The sequence below is a fragment of the Hyaena hyaena genome, unplaced genomic scaffold (assembly GCF_003009895.1).
Source record: "Hyaena hyaena isolate Hyena2069 unplaced genomic scaffold, ASM300989v1 scaffold_44, whole genome shotgun sequence".
In the NCBI taxonomy this organism is placed as follows: Eukaryota; Metazoa; Chordata; class Mammalia; order Carnivora; family Hyaenidae; genus Hyaena; species Hyaena hyaena.
The window spans coordinates 3742855-3761764 of record NW_024080676.1 but is presented as its reverse complement, the minus strand read 5'-3'; positions in this window follow the sequence as shown (position 1 = coordinate 3761764).

The window sequence follows — 18910 nt, the reverse complement described above, 5'->3', positions numbered from 1 at the left end:
AATCATAGCTTAAGAAAATATTTTGTACTTGAGAAGGATAGTTATTGGGGATAGGGTACCTAGTTTAATGCTGTAAATTGTTGATTTCTCTGAACACCTGAATCTATTGTTTACTAGCTGAGGGCATTTAATCTCTGAGATTCACAGTATTATGAAATACATAACAGTTGGTAGATTGAAGAGAGAAATCAACTCAATGGCACCCATAGTACACATGGTAGAAGTGATGTTGGAGGTGATAGTCACAAAGTTTCCATCTTGATTACAAACCTCTTTCACATTTTCAATATATAAATAATGGCCATTGTGTCAGGAAGCAGATCACTGCAAGACAGCAAAATTTTCTTTTAAAAATAATGTGTAAGTGAGAATTACATTTCACTTTAAGGATTCACACCACTGAATCATAGGTAACACCATATCGTAATAAAATTACAACAAACTTACATCTATGTATATTTATATAAATATATACAGTATATTTACAAAAAGAGCATGCTTTTAGTCATAGATAGCTTGGTATGTCATAAGTATTATAGAATATTATATAAAGGATAGCTGTTACAATTGTAATTAAAGAATTAAGTGATATTTAAAGAATAAGAGTCTCTGAAAAAGGCTCTCTCCTTTTTGCTGATCTCTCAACTCAAGTCCAGACTCCCTACTTCCAATAATATAATCAAGTATAACCAGAATTGGAAAAGTAAAGATACCAAGAACCTGGTATCTAGCTTAAAATGGTCCCACTCTTTGGTCAAAAATTCCATACGTTGATTATTTTCTTCAAGACATCAAACAAATGTTAGTTGAGCATGAGCTTCAAGTATTATCCTTCCCAAAGTCCTCTGCATGGTTGTTATTTAATATTCATTCAGCAGATATGTTCTTGAACCCCTTACCATGTGTTAGAAACTGTGCTACTAATAAATTAGATGCGATCCCTCAAGGAATAACTCCTTCAATAGGAGACTCTTAATATCTAAAAGATTTAATGATTCAACAGAGCAATTCCAAAAATGGGATTTCGAATATAACAGGTGATGATCTTTTTAGGACAGGTATCCTGCCAGTTTCCTCTCAACTCATACTTCCTAGATGATTAAGACTTTCGATATGCTGCTATTTTTATTAAATTGTTAATAAAGATATAGTCACTCTTTCTTAGTTCTTTCAGTGGATACGATATTCACCAATGAATAACATTAAACTATATAAACTATACTGGCCTTCCCTAAATATTTTAGGGCATTTCTCCTTATCCCCAATCACATCAAATTCTTTCTAAGAATCCCTGTGTCCTGCGGGCAAGAGAACAGGTGGCACAGATAATTCAAATCCTTAATGGAATAAAAAGAGGAAATGTAATGCTTGTTAATTATCTTTCTTTTAAGAACAAATCTGGTATACATATATGTTATATATGCTATTTTGTATACACTTTCATATGTATAGTACATTTCACTATTTGTTGTTTTAAAAGAATAAAAAAGTATAAGGCTTTTTTTGGAGTGTGTATGTGTATGTGTGTGTGTGCATGCTGTTTGGGAGAGATTACTATGTAAATTAGCTTGATTGTTTTGGAAAGTTTTTTAAGGGTAGCTCTAATTTCTGTGAGACCTGTGACACTGGACCATGTTAATATCAATAAATTACACTTGAGAGCTTGTAAGAATAAATCATATGGCTCATTACTCTAAAATTTCCAAGTTTCCACCTGCAAAGTTTTCTTACTTCCCCCTTCAAACAAAAACAAAAATCCAGATTTTCTTGTTTTAAATAAAACATATTCCTTAATACTGCTACATATAGTGCCTCAGTGGTCCTGAATTTGTATTAATGTTGATGTTTATGTTTTGTTAATGTTGTTTGTTGGGTGAGTGGGAGGTCAGGGGATTTATAAATTCTTGCAGTATATCCTAAAATGCCTGATGGAGTAAACGAGAAACAATTATAAAGTGGAAAAGAACCAATAACTCATTTAAATTAGTTTTCCATGCCTTGTTCCTGTTGATATCAGGAACTCCAAGGCAATGAGGAAATCATGGAGAGCCAGGATACAGTAGGACTTAAGAGTATAATGCAGCAATAGGAAGAACATAACTTAAGAGAGAAGTACTAAATGCAAGGAAGAAGGAAAAGCTCTATTTGAAAACTTTATAGATATATATGAAAAGGTATCAGTTGGAAGTGGAAAACACAGAAGACAGCATGTGGATGAATATATAGGTACACAAAAACAGAGCCAGGATTGATATGAGAATAGATTCAGAATGCCTCTGACAGATGGAGGAGATAGATGATACTATCACAATATAAATTACTGAAGTGGCCCAGAGTTCAATAAATATTTCAGAATGTCTTCCTAGTGCCAGAGGATACAAATACCTGCCTCTGTCTTCAGGCATGAGGTTGAATAGATTTTTCCTCCCCCCAAAAAAGCCCTGATTTATACCTGTTTTCCCTAGCTCTTATTTTTTTGGTCAAAAATATCTCAATTTAGTGAAAATTGAATTAGCACTGTAATGATAAAAGAAAAATGATAGAAATCTTACCTGTTAAGAGCAAATCATCTCAGAAATGCCTTGCTGTTGCTCAGAGAAACTAAATAATTTTTTCATAGTAAGAAAGAAAGGCAGTAGCAAGAATTATTGTGGTGAACTGAAGGCTAATCAACAAAAAGGAAAACGTTGCTCATGATGTAATGGGCTGAGTGGGTTGGCAAGAGTGCTCGGCAGTGGCTTTGGGCATGTGGTCTCTCATCTCCAGGGTTCTTTCTTTCCTCTCACATCAATTCACATACCAAGGGACACATACTAATGGGCACACCTTAACTAGGGCTTGGTTTTCAATCTGACCCAAATTCACATCACCTGAGAGAGGAACACAAGCTCCCAAGACTCATAAGAAAAATTAACAGAAAGAAAGGTATCAAACCAAATAACATATATCATCTGAAAAAGAATAATTAAAGCAGATTCAACTTTAAAATAAACATGGTAACTATATTTAGACTTACGAGGGAAGATAGAATATAAAGCAAGAACAAGAAATCATTGAAAAATGTAGAAATACTAAAAGACAGAAGCAAAAAAGTTCTGTCTTCTCTTATCTGGAAGAAAAATCTCTTCCGAAAAACTTCTTATGTTTCATTGGCCAAGACTGAGTCACAAAATCCCCTTTAGAACAAAGGGAATGGCAAAGCCAAATAGGGTTGTTGTGATTGATTTAAGCCAATCATGATTTATACTTTGGGATTAAGTAAATTACCGCCTGGGAAATAACAGTAGAATTCTATAAATTTAATACTTACAATGTTTATATATTTAAAATTGCTTACTGAATTATATTTCTACATTTTCCAGAGTAAAGTATTTTTAAAGTTGGCAAAAAGTGAAGAGAGAAGCTGAAGGAGACCCCCATAACAAGCTATTTTTTATTTCATAGATTTCCTAACAGGGGAGGAAACCTGGACCACAATAGAAAGGGAAGAGGTTTTCCTGACAGTTTTGCATTTACCAAATAAGTCAACTGAGAGTAAGAAATGTGTCCATAGAGCATAGGTCTTCACTTCAACTAATCCTACCTCCAAGATGGACAATGTTTCTCAAACTCAAGAAATTGGGGATATGCAAATTGGCTCTCAGGACAATGGCAAAGATCTGAAAGATTTAAATGAAAAAGATGCCAATATGAAATTACACCACTGTATTTTTCCCCTCTGGTGAAATGAGAGAATTCAAGAAAAATACTCCTAAAGATTACCATTTAGGGTTCTGCCAATAAAACTCAGACTCCACAATAAACCCCATCAGTTAATAACTAATCCAGTAAATGTTTAATTAAGCACGTCACTTTTGTTTATTTTTTAAGTAGGCACCACACCTAGTGTGGAGCCCTACTCAGGGCTTGAATTCAAGACTCTGAGATCAAGATCTGAGCTGAGATTAAGAGTCAAATGCTTAGCTGACTGAGCCACCCAAATTGCCTGAGTCCCTAATTGCCTCACTTTTAAATATAAACTTTAAGGAGGCAAGGATAAGCAGAAATTCAAAAAAAGGCTCTAAAAATATAGATTGTTTTTTTGTAAAAAAACGAAAGCAGGAAAGTAACTCTGAAGGAAGAGCATTGGTGCAGCAAGGAGAAGAAAGCAAAATGAAACTAAAGTAACTATACCATCCCCAGATAAATAAGAAAAAATATTGCATCTATGAAAGAGCACAAATACTATGAAAAAGGGATATCCTGAAGCTACGAAAGAGCTCTTGAAAATTTATAAAATATACTGTAAAATAATAAATAGTTTTGAAAATAAAATTGTAAAAACTCTCTCCAAAATAGAAAATATTTTCAGAATTAAAAAAAAGAAAATATAAAAAATTAAAGTCCGACATTCAAATAATAATAGACATAGAAAATGAAAAAATGAGAAAGAATTATTAAATAAATAATACAAGAATCTTGTCCCAGAACTGAAGGACATGAATTCCCATCCTGAATTGACTCAATGAATGCCCACCACAATGACCACACCAAGATATATCATTGTAAAATTCAGGATGTAAAAAGCCTAACTTCTTTCAGAGAGGAAAAGCAGATCACGTGCAAAAGATTGTGAATAAAAATAGAATCAGATTTCTCAACAAGGACACAAATAGCTAGATCACAATGGAGTAACACCTCCAAATTCTAAATACTTTAAAAAATGTTTTTCCAACACAGGGTTCTATAATCAGTCAAACTATCAATTAAACATGAGTGTGTATTCAAGACATTTTCAGAAAGGAAATTCTCCAAAATTTACCTCTCTTGTGCTCTTTCCCCAAAAAGCTAATGCTTCTCTAAAATACTGCTTCCTCATGAGAAAGAGGAAGGTATGGAAACTAGGAAATAGGAAATTTAAGTCAGGAGAAAGAACAAGAAAGTCCAGACATCCCAGGAACAAAACAAAATCATCCATTGGCTCTATGGGGATTGTGATAGCCCCAATTGACTGCGGTACAGAAAGCCTACAATCTGTACTATAAAATCTTGTTTGCTTCATGAGCTGGGATAGGCTGAGAAAAACACCCTCAAAATAACTAGACAGGGAAGAGAGAGAGAAGAGACGGAAGGGGAATAACAAACAAGATAAACTTTCCACTGAACTAAATTAACTTCCAAATTGCATAAAGTAATCTAATGCTATGACAATAACCTATAACATCAAACTTCAGAATGTAAATTCACTCTGGAGGGAAATAAACTGCCTCACAAAGGTAAAGAAAAGAAATAATGTTATTAAAAAGAACAGGCAAGGGGTACCTGGGTGGCTCAACTTATTAAATGACCAACTTTGGTTCAGGTCATGACCTTGTGGTTTGAGAGTTCTAGCCCCACATGAGGCAGTCTACTGTTAGCGCAGAGCCTGCCTTGGATCCTCTGTCTTCTCTCTCTGCTCCCACCCCCACTCGCTCTCTGTCTCTCTCTCAGAAGTAAATAAAAACATTTTTAAAAAAAGAACAGGCAAAGAATTATGAAGCAGGAAGAAATGAAACTCAAATAGATTGAGGTCTTTAAAAAGAACCAATTAGGGGAGCGCCTGGGCGGCTTAGTCAGTTAAGGGTCTGACTTTCGCTTAGGTCATGATCTCGTGTTTCGTGGGTTCGAGCCCGGCATCAGGCTCTGTGCTGACAGCTCAGAACCTGGAGTCTGCTTTGGATTCTGTGTCTCCCTCCCTCTTTCTGTCCTTCCCCTGCTCACTCTCACTTGCACTCTCTCTCTCAAAATAATAAACATTTTTAAAAATTTAATGAATAAATTAAAGTAACCAATTAAAAATACAATAAGAAAGTCCTGGAATAGCCATTGAAATAATATGTAACAGCCTGGGTAAAGTCTGCAGTGGCTACAATAGAAAAGAGAATGTGAAGAGAATGTGAAGATAGCACTGAGGAATTGTCCCAAAATGCAGCAAAGGGAGATAAGTACATTAAGTTATATGAAAGAGCAGTTAATACACACGGAGAAAGATTGTCTCTAACATATATCTATTAGAAAAGTACCAGAAGTATCCAAATGTGTTAATGGTGGAAAAGCAGCATTTGAACTGATCAAAGTTGACCATTTTTTTGACTTGAAGAAATATAAGAGTTCTTGATTTTAAAATGTACAACAAGCACTAAGTAGGATAAATAAAAAAACATACCTGGGTACATCTTAATGAAATTTAAGAACGTCAAAATTACAGAGAAAATTGTTTAAAATTTTCAGCTACAAAAGAGAGGTTAGATATGAATGAATGACAGACTAAAGATAAAATTTTCAATACTATAGTAGATGCTGTAAGACAATAGCTTAATATTTTGAAATATTAAGAGACATTGGGGCGCCCGGGTGGCTTAGTCGGTTAAGCGTCCGACTTTCACTTGGGTCATGATCTCGCGGTTCGTGGGTTCGAGCCCCGCGTCGGGCTCTGTGCTGACTGCCAGCTCAGAGCCTGGAGCCTGTTTCAGAGTCTGTGACTCCCTCTCTCTCTGACTCTCCCCTGCTCAAGCTGTCTCTCTCTCTCTCTCTCTCTCTCCTAGAAATAAATAAAACAATAAAAAAAAATTTTTTTTAAATATTAAGAGACATTACTATCAAACTAGGACTTCATAACCAGGTAAACTATTATAATGAGGGCAAAATAAAGATATTTGCCATCATATGAAGATTGAGCTAATATACTCCCCATATATCCTCCACAAAAGTACTATTAAAAGAATGAACTTTAACCAGAAGATAAATAAACCTAGTGGGAAGGTATGAGATTTAACAAAAATGATAAGTTCTGAAACTTAAAAAATATGTCTGTAAATTAATGAACTCTTCAAAAACACATTTTCTTATCTTTGACAAAAGTTGAAGCTGGAAATTTATACAATTACAGGGTTTGGAGTTAGGCTTGGTATTCAGTGAATATGGTCATGTTATGTTCAGAAGATAGAAATACTGAGTAATTACAGACATTATCAGAAAACTTTATACATATACTTTAAATGAAGGGCTACTATTAAAAGAACAGACATATATTCAACAGTTTCCAAGCCAAAAGAGGAATCAAAAGGCAGTAATTTTTTTCAATCCAACATAAAAAAAGATACAATGGTAAAAGTTGACAAATAGAAAATGCAAGTACTATGGTAAACAAAAATAAATCCAAATATATCAACAATCATTTCAATAGATTAAGCTTAGATATTAGAAGGTAGATTTTCAGAATGCATCACAAAAATTAATACCGTCTCTATGCTGCTTATGAGAGAAAACTTAAAACCATACAGAATGTTTGAAAGTAAAAAATAGAAAGATAAACTAAAAAAATACTAAAGGAAGATAGGTTTAAAATAGTAATCAGTCTGAAATAGAATTTAAAGACAGAAGCTATATAGAAATTTAAAAGAATCACTACATGTTAATAGTAAAAGGAAAAATCCGCCAAGAAGGCAACACAATCCTGAACTTATACATAACAACAGAAGATTGGAATTTGTGAAGCAAAACTAGCAATTAAAAGAAAAACACTGAGAAATCCACAATCATAGAGGGAGATTTTAATATATCTCTATCAGAAACTGATAGGGCAAACAGAAAAAAAATTAGTAAGGATACAGATTTGAATAGTGAAATCAGCAAGCTTGGTCTAATTTTACATTCCAGCATTTAAAAGCTAAGAAGAGACAAATGGAATGTTTACAAAACTTGAACACAAATTAAGACATAAAGAATGTCTTAACATATTTCCTAGAATCAATACCATACAACCTAATGATTCCAAAACCAGGACAAAATGACACTACAAACAGGATTGCATTTCACTAAACATAATACTGAAATATGGATAGTAGGGTGAGTATTTTCTTTAAAACTTTCAAAATCAATGAAATTTTGAAAACAGGAAAACTAAATATTAAACATATTTCATCTGTTATGAAACAGCATGCAAAACACAATTTTAAAATATAATAATATTAAACCTACCTATGATTTGAATATACATTTTTGAGCAATAACTACTAATAAGATAATGAAAAATACCTAAACTCTACCTCAAGAGGGATAAAATTTGATTTAAAATGAAAAATAGAAAATCAAGTAACATTTAATAATTTTTGGAAAGCGAAATCTTAAAAACCGTGTGTCATTGGTGACATCATTAGGTTATAGGTACATTTTGTGTACATTTTTTCCAGCTGTTTAGATATCTCTGACTTTATATGAGGATGAGGAAATAGTGAGAAGGTAGTTATAAGTCATGTCAAATCCTTTCTTCTGTCCTCCTATATGGCCAAGTAATTCTGTCTCTATTTGATGACTCTGAGGCTATATTTTTCAGTAGTAGTAACCATCTTGTTTCCAAGAGAACACTTGCAGTAAGTTTTAATATTCTTTAATTTATCCCAAGTAAATAAGAGTACCACAGAAAACTATCTATATCCATTTTAATGTTGTCTTGTTCATATTCCAGTTGTTAGGAAAAGTCTTTGACCTGGACTAATAAATAATCTTAAAATAGAAATTTTCCTTTCTCATCAGGAGGAATATGGAGATTACACAAACATTTGTTTAATTCAATATCTTAACGCAGCATCTATGTCTGGAAAGAGGATTTTTGCAGGGCTAGTGTTTTCACCGTAAGCTCCATAGTCACATTTGTAGTAAGAGTTGTATCTTGATCCAATCATATTTCAATGGCTGGCTTTTCTAGAAGAAATACCAACACTTTCAAAAAAGTAATATTGAATCTGCCTTCAGGGAAAATAGATTTCTGAATTGAAATGATTTAACATCTTCTGAATATTTTTGTGTGAATTATATGTGTAAAGAAATATCTCCCAGTCCTGAAAAATGCTCTCAATTTCAAAAACACTTAAGAAATATTGCTGATCTGGTGGAAAAGTAAGAAATTCAACTGGAGACCAGGGAAAACATGATTCCCCAGGGATAGGCAAGTGGCAGAGCCAGCAATTGTCGTCAGGGCATCTGCCATAACATGGCTGCCAAGAACTGGTGTCTTTCTGTAGTTATTGTCTTAGGAAGAGTGAGTCCATTCAAATGTTTTAATGAAATGCTTTTTCTAATATAGAGAAGTAGAAAAATCACAGATGTATAGTGCAATGAATTTTCTCAAAGCAAAAACACCTATATAATCTCCATAGATGTAAAAAAATTGCCCCAGAAACCCCCCTCATACCCTCTTTCAATCTCTATACACTCTTCTCTACCAAGAGCTAATCACTTTCCTGACTTATTTTCACCATAAATTAGCTCAGTTTGTTTTTTAACTTTACATAAAAGATATCACACAGTATGATATGTACTTATTCATTCAACATGTCATCCATTTTCTTGCACAGTAATAGATAGCATTTTTTAAATAATTGTGAAGTATTATAGCATATGAAGATATCACAGTGTATTTATCCTTCTTGCTGATGGTCAGTCACCTTCCAATATGGGATAATCACAAATAACGTAGCTATAAACATTCTTAAACATGCCTTTTGTTGCACAAGTGCACACGTTTATGTTGTATATATACCTAGGAGTGGACCTGCTACATCATATGATTGTGTGTGTGTGTGTGTTTTTTTTTAAGAGCAAGAGAGAGCACAAGCAGTGGAAGGCCAAAGGGAGAGGGAGAGAGAGAATCTTAAGCAGGCTCCACACTCAGGCCAGAGCCCAACTGGGGGTTGATCTCACAACTGTGAGATCATGACTTGAGCTGAAATCCAGAGTCAGACACTTAACCAACTGAGCTACCCAGTTACCCCTGTGTATATTTATTTTTAGCACACTTTGCCAAATCGTCACTAAAGTGATTATACTAATTTGTATTCTGACCAGAAATGTTTGAAAGTACTAGTGGTTTCATATGTTCACTAATACTTGTCATTGTGGTTGGGTTTGTATTCTACTCCTTCATAACGATATTGAGCACCTTTATATATATATAGGCTAGCTGGATTCTCTTTTGTGAGGTGTCTAAGTCTTTGCCCATTTTTCTATTTGGTTGTATGTCTTATTGATTTAAAGGAGTTCCTTAGACACAATATTTTGGATATGAATTCTTTGTAGATTGAATGTGTCATGAATATATTCTCATCCTTCATGGATTGTTTTCAATCTCCCTTTTCCCACAGCTTTATTAAAGTATAACTGCTACACAAAAAACTACACTCAATATATAAAATTTGGTGAGTTTGGACATATGTATACACTCATGTTACTATCTCCACAATCAAAGTAATAAGCATATCCATAACCTTAAAAGGTTTCTTTGTGTTTCTTTTGTGGTTTGTTTTGTTTTGTTGTAAGAACACTTTGTATGATACCCACTCCCAACACATTTTTAATACCATACTGTTAACTATAGACACTATGTTGTACAGCAGTCTCTGGAATTTACACATCTTGAACAACTGCAACTTTATAGTCATTGAACAATTTCCCAAAACTCATGGTAACCACCATTCTATTCTCTGCTTCTATATGTCTGTTTTAGATGTCTCACATAAGAGGAACCATGCAGTATTTGTCTACTGTGACTGATTTATTTCACTTAGCATAATGTCTTTCAGGTTCATTCATGTTGTTACAAACGGTAGGATTTCCTTTAGTGCTATCTTTAATGAACGGAATTTTTAAATTTTAATGTAGTCCAATTTTAGAGTTAAGGTCTTTTTATGTTGCTTAAGGATTATGTGAGGATGTGGAGAAAGAGGAGAACTTATGCACTGTTGTTAAGAGTATAGATTGGTGTAGGCACTATAGAAAGCAGTATGGAGGTTCTCCCCAAGATGAAATACAGAACTACCATATGATCCAGCAGTTCCTCTTCTGAGAATTTATCTGAAAGAAATGAAAACATTAACTCAAAAAGATATCTTCACCCTCATGTTCATTGCAGCATTAATTACAATAACCAAGACATGGAAACAACCAAAGTGGCCATTAATGGATGAATGATTAAAGAAAGTGTGGTATACATATACAATGCAATATTATTCAGCCATAAAAAAGAAGGAAATATTGTTATTTGTGACAACATGGATGGACTTTGAGGACATTATGCTAAGTTAAGTAAGTCAGGCAAAGAAAGACAAATACTGCATGATCTCACTTATATGTGGAACTAAAAAAAAAAAATTCACCAATCTCACAGATACAGACAATGTATTGTGGTTATCAGAGATGGGGGTCAGGGATTGAGTGAAATAGATGAAAGTGGTCAAAGGATACAAACTTCCAGTTAAAAGAGGCAAATAAGTCCTGGGGGTATAATATACAGCACGGCAACTGTAGTTTAAATAATATTGTATTGTATATTTGAAAGTTTACAAGAGTGTAGTTCTTAACAGTTTTCATCAAAAGAAAAAAATTGTAATTATGTGTAGTAATAAATGTTAGTTAGACTTATTGTGGTGATTGTTTTGCAGTATATACACATATCAAGTTATTATGGTGTACACCTAAAACTAACATAATGTTATATATCAATTATATCTCAATTTTTTAAAAAAGAATTGTATCCCTGCTCCAGGAAAGAAGAGTTTTACATATATTACTTTCTAGTAGTGTTATTGCTTACTTTGTACTTCTACAAGTAGTTGCTTCATTTGTTTGCCATCGAGGGTCATGATTCTTTTTTTTTTTTTTTAAGTAGGCTTCACATCTAAAATATGAGGCTTGAACTCACAACCTTGAGATCAAGAGTTGCATGTTCTACCCATCAAGCCAGCCAGGCGCCCCACGTTTCCCACTGAGATATTCAACATTATTTACTGAAAAAACAGACCTTTTAGTGCTGTTCTACAGAACATTTTTTTCCCCCTTAGTCAAGTATCCACATGGATGTGTTCTATTTCCAGGCTATCTTCTGGCCGATTGTTCTATTTCTCTATACTTACATCAATAAAATACTCTCTTATACTGTGTATAAGCCTTGATACATGATGAGAAATTCTTTCTACCTTTCCCTTATTATTCTTTCAAATTCTTGTGTATTCTCATGGTACTTTGTGAGTTTAAATCTACTGTGTATTTGTTTTTATGTGTCCTACCTTTTCTGTGTTCTCTTTTCTCCTTTTGAATTGATTGTTTTATTATTTTTTCTGTCTTTTAACAGCTTGGTATTAATTTATTCTTTATCCTTCTTTAAGTGCTTTATCTATAGCTTATTTTATTCACTCTTGACTTATTAGTGTCTACTGTATATTAGTACTTTATTATTATTCTGGACAATGAATAGAGAACATTTTATCTCAATTCAATCCCATCTCTCCTGACTTATGTGCTATTTTTGTTCATGTATTTTAATTCTCCTTATATTTTAAACACCCAAATACATTGCCATTAGGTTTTTTATCATTGATTCAAATTTCTTGCTTTATAATGTCCTACAACTCCAAGCTTCCATCTGGGAAGCTTCCGTCTGGGATCCTTTTCCTTCTGTCTAAAAGAAATACACTTTATTATGGCTTTTTTTTAAATATATATTTTTTTAATATTTTTATTTATTTCTAGGAGACAGAGAGAGAGAGAGAGCGTGAGCAGGGGAGGGTCAGAGAGAGAGGGAGACACAGACTCTGAAATAGGCTCCAGGCTCTGAGCTGGCAGTCAGCACAGAGCCCGACGCGGGGCTCGAATCCACGAACCACGAGATCATGACCTAAGCGAAAGTCGGACGCTTAACCGACTAAGCCATCCAGGCGCCCTTATTATGGCTTTTAAGTGGATTTGCTGAAGATATAGTTATTTCACTCTATTTTTGTTTGGTATGGAATTCTAGATTGGCGATTACTTTCTTGCACTATGTTGAAGTTATCTTTTTAAAAAAATTTTAATGTTTATTTTTATTTTTGAAAGAGAGAGACAGAGTAGGAGTAAGGAGGGGCAGAGAGAAGGAGACACAGAATCTGAAGCAGACTTCAGGCTCCAAGCTGTCAGCACAGAGCCAGACGCGGGACTCGAACCCACAAACGGTGAGATTGTGACCTGAGCTGAAGTCGGACGCTTAACCGACTGAGCCACCCAAGCGCCCCCAAAATTATCTTTGTTGTCTCTGGCTGCCATTGTTCCTATTGCAAAGTCACAGCTACCTATCCAATATTTTTTTCATTGAAGTTAACGTGTCTTAAAATCTTTGTAAGGAGATAATTTTCCTTTGTCTTGGACTTCAGCTGTTCTTACGTGTTTAGTATGATTTTTCTTTCTTACATTTATCCTGCTTGTGTTTTTTTTTTAAATATAAAAACCCTCAGTTTTAGAAATGTTTCATGTATTAGCTTTATATAAATGTAAGAAATTACCCAATGTTTAGCAGACAAAACCAAAATACATTTATTATTTCATACTGTGTGTGTAGATGAGGTATCCAGGAGCAATTTAGCTAGATGTTTCTGGCATAAAGTCTCATATGAGATAGCAGTCAGGAGGCTTACCAGTATTGCAGTCATTTGAAGGCTTGAGTAAGATTAAGGATCTATTCCCAGGGTGTCTTACTCAAATGGTTGGTAAGTAAAAAAATACTGGTTATTAGCAGACGATATCAATGCAATGTCACGTGGACCTCTTTATAGGGCTAGCTAAGTGCCCTTGCTGCTTGGCAGCTGGTTTCCACTAAAGCAAGTAATTCACAAGGCTACAAGATGGAAGTCATAGTGTGTTTCATGACATAGTCTCATAAGCCATACTCCCTTATTTCTATAATATCCTATTGGTTATATATTCAACTGCATTCATTGTGGTAAGGGACTACACAAGTGTGTTAATACTGAGAGACAAGAATCACTGGAGGCCCTCTTGGTGGCAGGCCACCACCTTCTACCCTCTGTCACTCTCATATGCAAAACACACTCATTCTCAAAAGATTCATCTCATTACACCATGAGCTCAAAGTCCAAAAGTCTATATCTAAACCAGGTCTAAGTGTGCATAAGCCTCCTTGAGTTTAGTTCCTTAATACAATCACCTTGAGTACTGCTCCTTTTCATTTGAAGTCATGTGAACTAAAGAGACAAGCTATCTTCCCCTTCCATGATGAACATAGAATGGTTGGTATAGTAGAGGCTAACTGCTATACATGCTCTTGTTCAGAAAGGAGAAAATGAACAGAACACATGGTCCACAGCAATTCTGAAATCTGACTGGGCAAAGTTTAGAAGTTCTCTGATTAGAATTCATTTCCACTCTTGCACAGACAAGATTCACCATATTTCATGGTTCCTCCATCTGGGTTCTTGGTTCTTCTATTTGAGTTATCTTTTCTTTATTATGAAACACACCACTATTTTTGGTTGCATGATTTCCTCAGTTTGCTTCCTGCTTATAAAACTTTCAGAATCCAAAGCCTCTTTTCCTTGTTACTGTCTAATTCTTTAAGTCCAAGTTAATGGTGTTTCTGCCAATACAAATATCTTTATAACTTCGTGGCTATGCTGTGGATGCTATTGGAATTTACTCCATCAGACAGAAGACACACTACAAATCTCTTTGAGGTCAGCCCTTCTTTACCTTCGGCTTCTGCTGATATTGTTGAGGGAAACACACTTAAGCTTCATATAACACTGGTTGCAGGCAGGGGACCTCAGTTCCTTGCCACAGGGGTCTTTCCATAGAGCTGCTTGAGTATCTTCAAGACAAGGCAGTTTCCCTGAGAAAATGATACGAGAAAGCAAGAGAGAATGCTCATGACTTTTATGGTCTTGCCTCGGAAGTCACACTCCCTCATTTCCACAATCTCATGGTTTTGCAGCTAAGCCCTCTATATTGTGAGAGGAAGCTAAACATGGGAGGAGAATACCAGAAGGTGGAAATCGGTGAAGATTGCCCTGAGGCTGGGGAGCACTTTTCACCTTCGGAAAATCTCAGCTGTGATCTCTACAAGCACTGTTTCTATCCTATTCTCTCTTGCCTCTCTTTCCAGAAATACAACCACAATTACACATATATTAGACAATATGTAAAACTTTTTCCCTTTATTTACTATGTCTCCTATACTCTTCTATACATTTGCACCTTTTTGCCTTTCTGTACCTTATTCTTTTTGGCAAAGATTTTATTTTTAAGTAATCTCCACACCCAATGTGGGGCTCTAACTTATGATCCTAAGATCAAGTGTCACACACTCTATCGACTGAGCCAGCCAGGCACCCCTCTGTACTTCATTCTTGATGCTTTCCTCTGACTTATTTCACAGTTTACTAATGCATTTACTAATTCTTTTTTTCCTTTTAAATGACTCAAGTATTTTATTCTTTATTTTTTTCTTATTGCTTTCCTGATTATGCAGCTTTTCCTCAGTCATTTAGTGTTTACCAAAGGGATTACATTATGCACTTGACTGATTACACTCTGAAATTAGTAATTTTACCTCATCACAAACAATGAAAGAACTTTACACATTTTAAATCATTTTGATGCCATAGTTTTCATTCTCTATTTTAAACCCAAAGAATTATTATTATCATTTTGTAAAGGCAACATTCACTTTTATATAGCCACATATTTATCTTTCTCAGCACTATTATTCCTTTCTGCATTTCTGTTCTTCCATCTGGGCCATTTTTCTTTTCTCTAAAGAACCACCTTAAGTTTTTCTTTTAGTGAAAGTCTGCCCACAATACATTCTCTCACCTTTTTTGGTGAGGGAGCAGAGCTGCTGAAAATGTCCTTATTTTGGTAACTTAGTTACTTTGCTTTACTTTTGTTTTTGTTTTTGTTTTTTTAATTTTTTAATGTTTTATTTATTTCTAGGAGAGAGAGAGAGAGAGAGAGAGAGACAGCGTGAGCAGGGGAGGGTCAGAGAGAGAGGGAGTCACAGACTGAAACAGGCTCCAGGCTCTGAGCTGGCAGTGAGCACAGAGCCCGACGCGGGGCCCGAGCCCACGAACCGCCCGCGAGATCTTGACCTAAGCGAAAGTCGGACGCTTAACCTACTAAGCCACCCAGGCGCCCCGTACTTTGCTTTACTTTTGAAGGATATTTTTGCTGGTTATAGAATTCTAGCATAATCTTTTTAATGTTTTTAATTAATTAATTAATTTTGAGAGAGAGAGAAAGTGAAAGGGGGAGAGGCAGAAAGAGAGGGAGAAAATCCTAAGCAGGCGCTGTGCTAATAACATGGAGCTTGATGCTAGGCTCAAACTCACGAACCCACGAGATCATGACCTGAGCCAAAATCAAGAGTTAGTCACTGAACCGACTGAGCCACCCAGGTGCTTCTAGAATTCAAGCATAATTTATAGATAGTTTCAACAACTTAAAGATATTAGTCTATTACCTGCTGACTTCCATTGATTCCATTGAAAAGTTATTTCCTGCTCTTTTGAAAATAACATCTTATTTTTCTCAGTTTGTTTTTATGATTCTTTTGGTGAGGGGACTGCAGGAGGGCCTTTGACTATGATAATCCCAAGCATTATATTCTTTGTGACTATTCTACCTAGGATTCTTACACCTTCTTATATGTGATTTGATACCTTATACAGGTTTTGAAAAAAATCTCATCCAATATGTTCTGAAATATTGCTACTATTCTATTCTCTCCTTCCCTTCTTTTAAAAAAAAATTTTTTTTTGCGTTTATTTATTTTTGAGAGACAGAGTGAGACAGAGCATGAGCAGGGGAGGGGCAGAGAGAGAAAGAGACACAGAATCCAAAGCAGGCTCCAGGCTCTGAGCAAGAGTTCAGCACAGAGCCTGATGCGGGGCTCAAACCCATGTACCGTGAGATCATGACCTGAGCCAAAATCGGACACCCAACTGACTGAGCCACCCAGGCACCCCTCTCCTTCCCTTCCGAGATCTACACACAGTTAGAACCCTCACCGTGTTCTATATATTCTTATCCTTGTTCTGTATTCTTCATTCTTTTCTCTTTGTACTTTAATCTTGATACTTTCTACTTATACATCTTCTAGGTAACCTGTTTTGATGTGTTTAATCTCTTATTAAAGGCATGCATTTTTTATTTTTAGTTATAATTTGTTACAGTTCCAGATCATCAAGTGATCTTTTCAGTAGGCTTTAAGTATCAGTTGAAAGTCTCCAAATTTTTCACCATTTTCTTGACTATATTAATTATTGTTATTTTAAGTTATCTGTCTGATAACTCCAATATATGAATCATCTGTGGGGATATTTCTGCCATCTGCTTTTAATATGTGTTTTGGTTATGTGGACCTTTTTGTAGCATTCCTAATATTTTTTACCAGATGCCAGACATTGTGTATTAAAAATGTAAAGGTTTTGAATGGCACTATCTCTTTCTTGAGCCAGTTAAGTTGTTTTCTGGCAGACAGATATAGTGCAAGTAGATCATCTTAATCCTGTTGAGGCATGCTTTTAGGCTTTACTAAAGATGAGTTACTTTTTTGCCATTGCTTCTTCGATATGGCTTTTCTGTGATTTCTTCTAAAGGTCCATTGTATTTAGACAGTTTCTCCACCTTTACCACTTTCTAACTCCATCCTGCCTCCTCATCCTCTTATCCACCCTGCAGCTGCTGAATCTCTGTTCAGTTTTTTAGCCTCAAGGATGCTTACAACTTTCACAACTACAACCCAAAATGGATAATAGATCTAAATGTAAATTCCAAAAGTATAAAAACCCTATAAGATGACACAGGAGAAAATCTAGTTTACATTGTGTTTGGCAATGACCTTTTAGATACAACACCAAAAGCATGATCCATACAAGAAAAAATTGATTAAGTTGGACTTCATTAAAATGTAAAACTTCTACTCTGCAAAATATCCTGTTAAAAGAATGAAAAAACAATCCACAGTCTAGGAGAAATTATTTGCAAAATATTTGCCAAAAAATGTTTATAGAAGTTGGATAAAAGACTTTCATTTAAGATGCAAAGAAGTCTTAAAACTCAACAATAAGAAAACAAACAAGGAAAAATTGAGCTAAAATATGAACAAATAAATACCTCGCCCAAGCAGATATGCCAATGACAAATAAGCACATGAAAAGATTTTCAACATCATCTATCATTAGGGAAATGCAAATTAAAACAAAATAAGATACCACTACACACCTATTAGAATGCCTCAAATCCAAAAACTGACAGCACCAAAACTGAGGAGGGTGTGGAGCGACAGGGACTCTCATTTATTGCTGATAGGAAGACAAATAGCACTGCACTGTACAAGACCATTGGCAGTTATTTACAAAGCTAAACACAGTCTCACAACATGATCTGGGAATTGTTCTCCTAAGGTATTTACCCAAATGAATTGAAGAATTATGGTCGCACAAAGTCTACACATGAATGTCTATAAAGCAGCTTTACTTATTTATGATTGCCAAAAACTAGAAACAACCAATATGTCTTTCAAAAGGTGAATACGCTGATGAACAAACTATAGCATATTCATGCAGTCGAATATTATTTAGCAATAAAAAGAAATGAGTTATCAGGCCAGAAAGACCTGGAAGAATCTTAAATGCATATGAAGGCAATCTAGAGAGGGCTAAGGTCTCCAGTAGAATCTTGAGTAGTACTAGTAAAAAAATATCCATACATCCATACTGTGTCTTAACTTTGATGAAAATACTCCTAAATGTAACCATTAATATGTTTTTGGGGAGTTTGCATTGACATCAGTTACAACATTAGTGAGTTACTTTTTTTTCTAAATTTGAGAGAGAGAGAACAGGGAAGAGGGGCAGAGGGAGAGAGAGAGGATCTTAACCAGACTCCAAGTTCAGTGTGGAGCCTGATGCAGGGTTCATTCCTACAACCCTGGGATTGTGACCTGAGCTGAAATGAGGATCAACCAACTGAGTCACCCAGGTGCCCCAAAGAGTTACCTCTTTATTCTAGTTTGCTGAAGGGTTATTATTTTTTTTAAATCATGAATAGATTTTTAATATCATCAAAC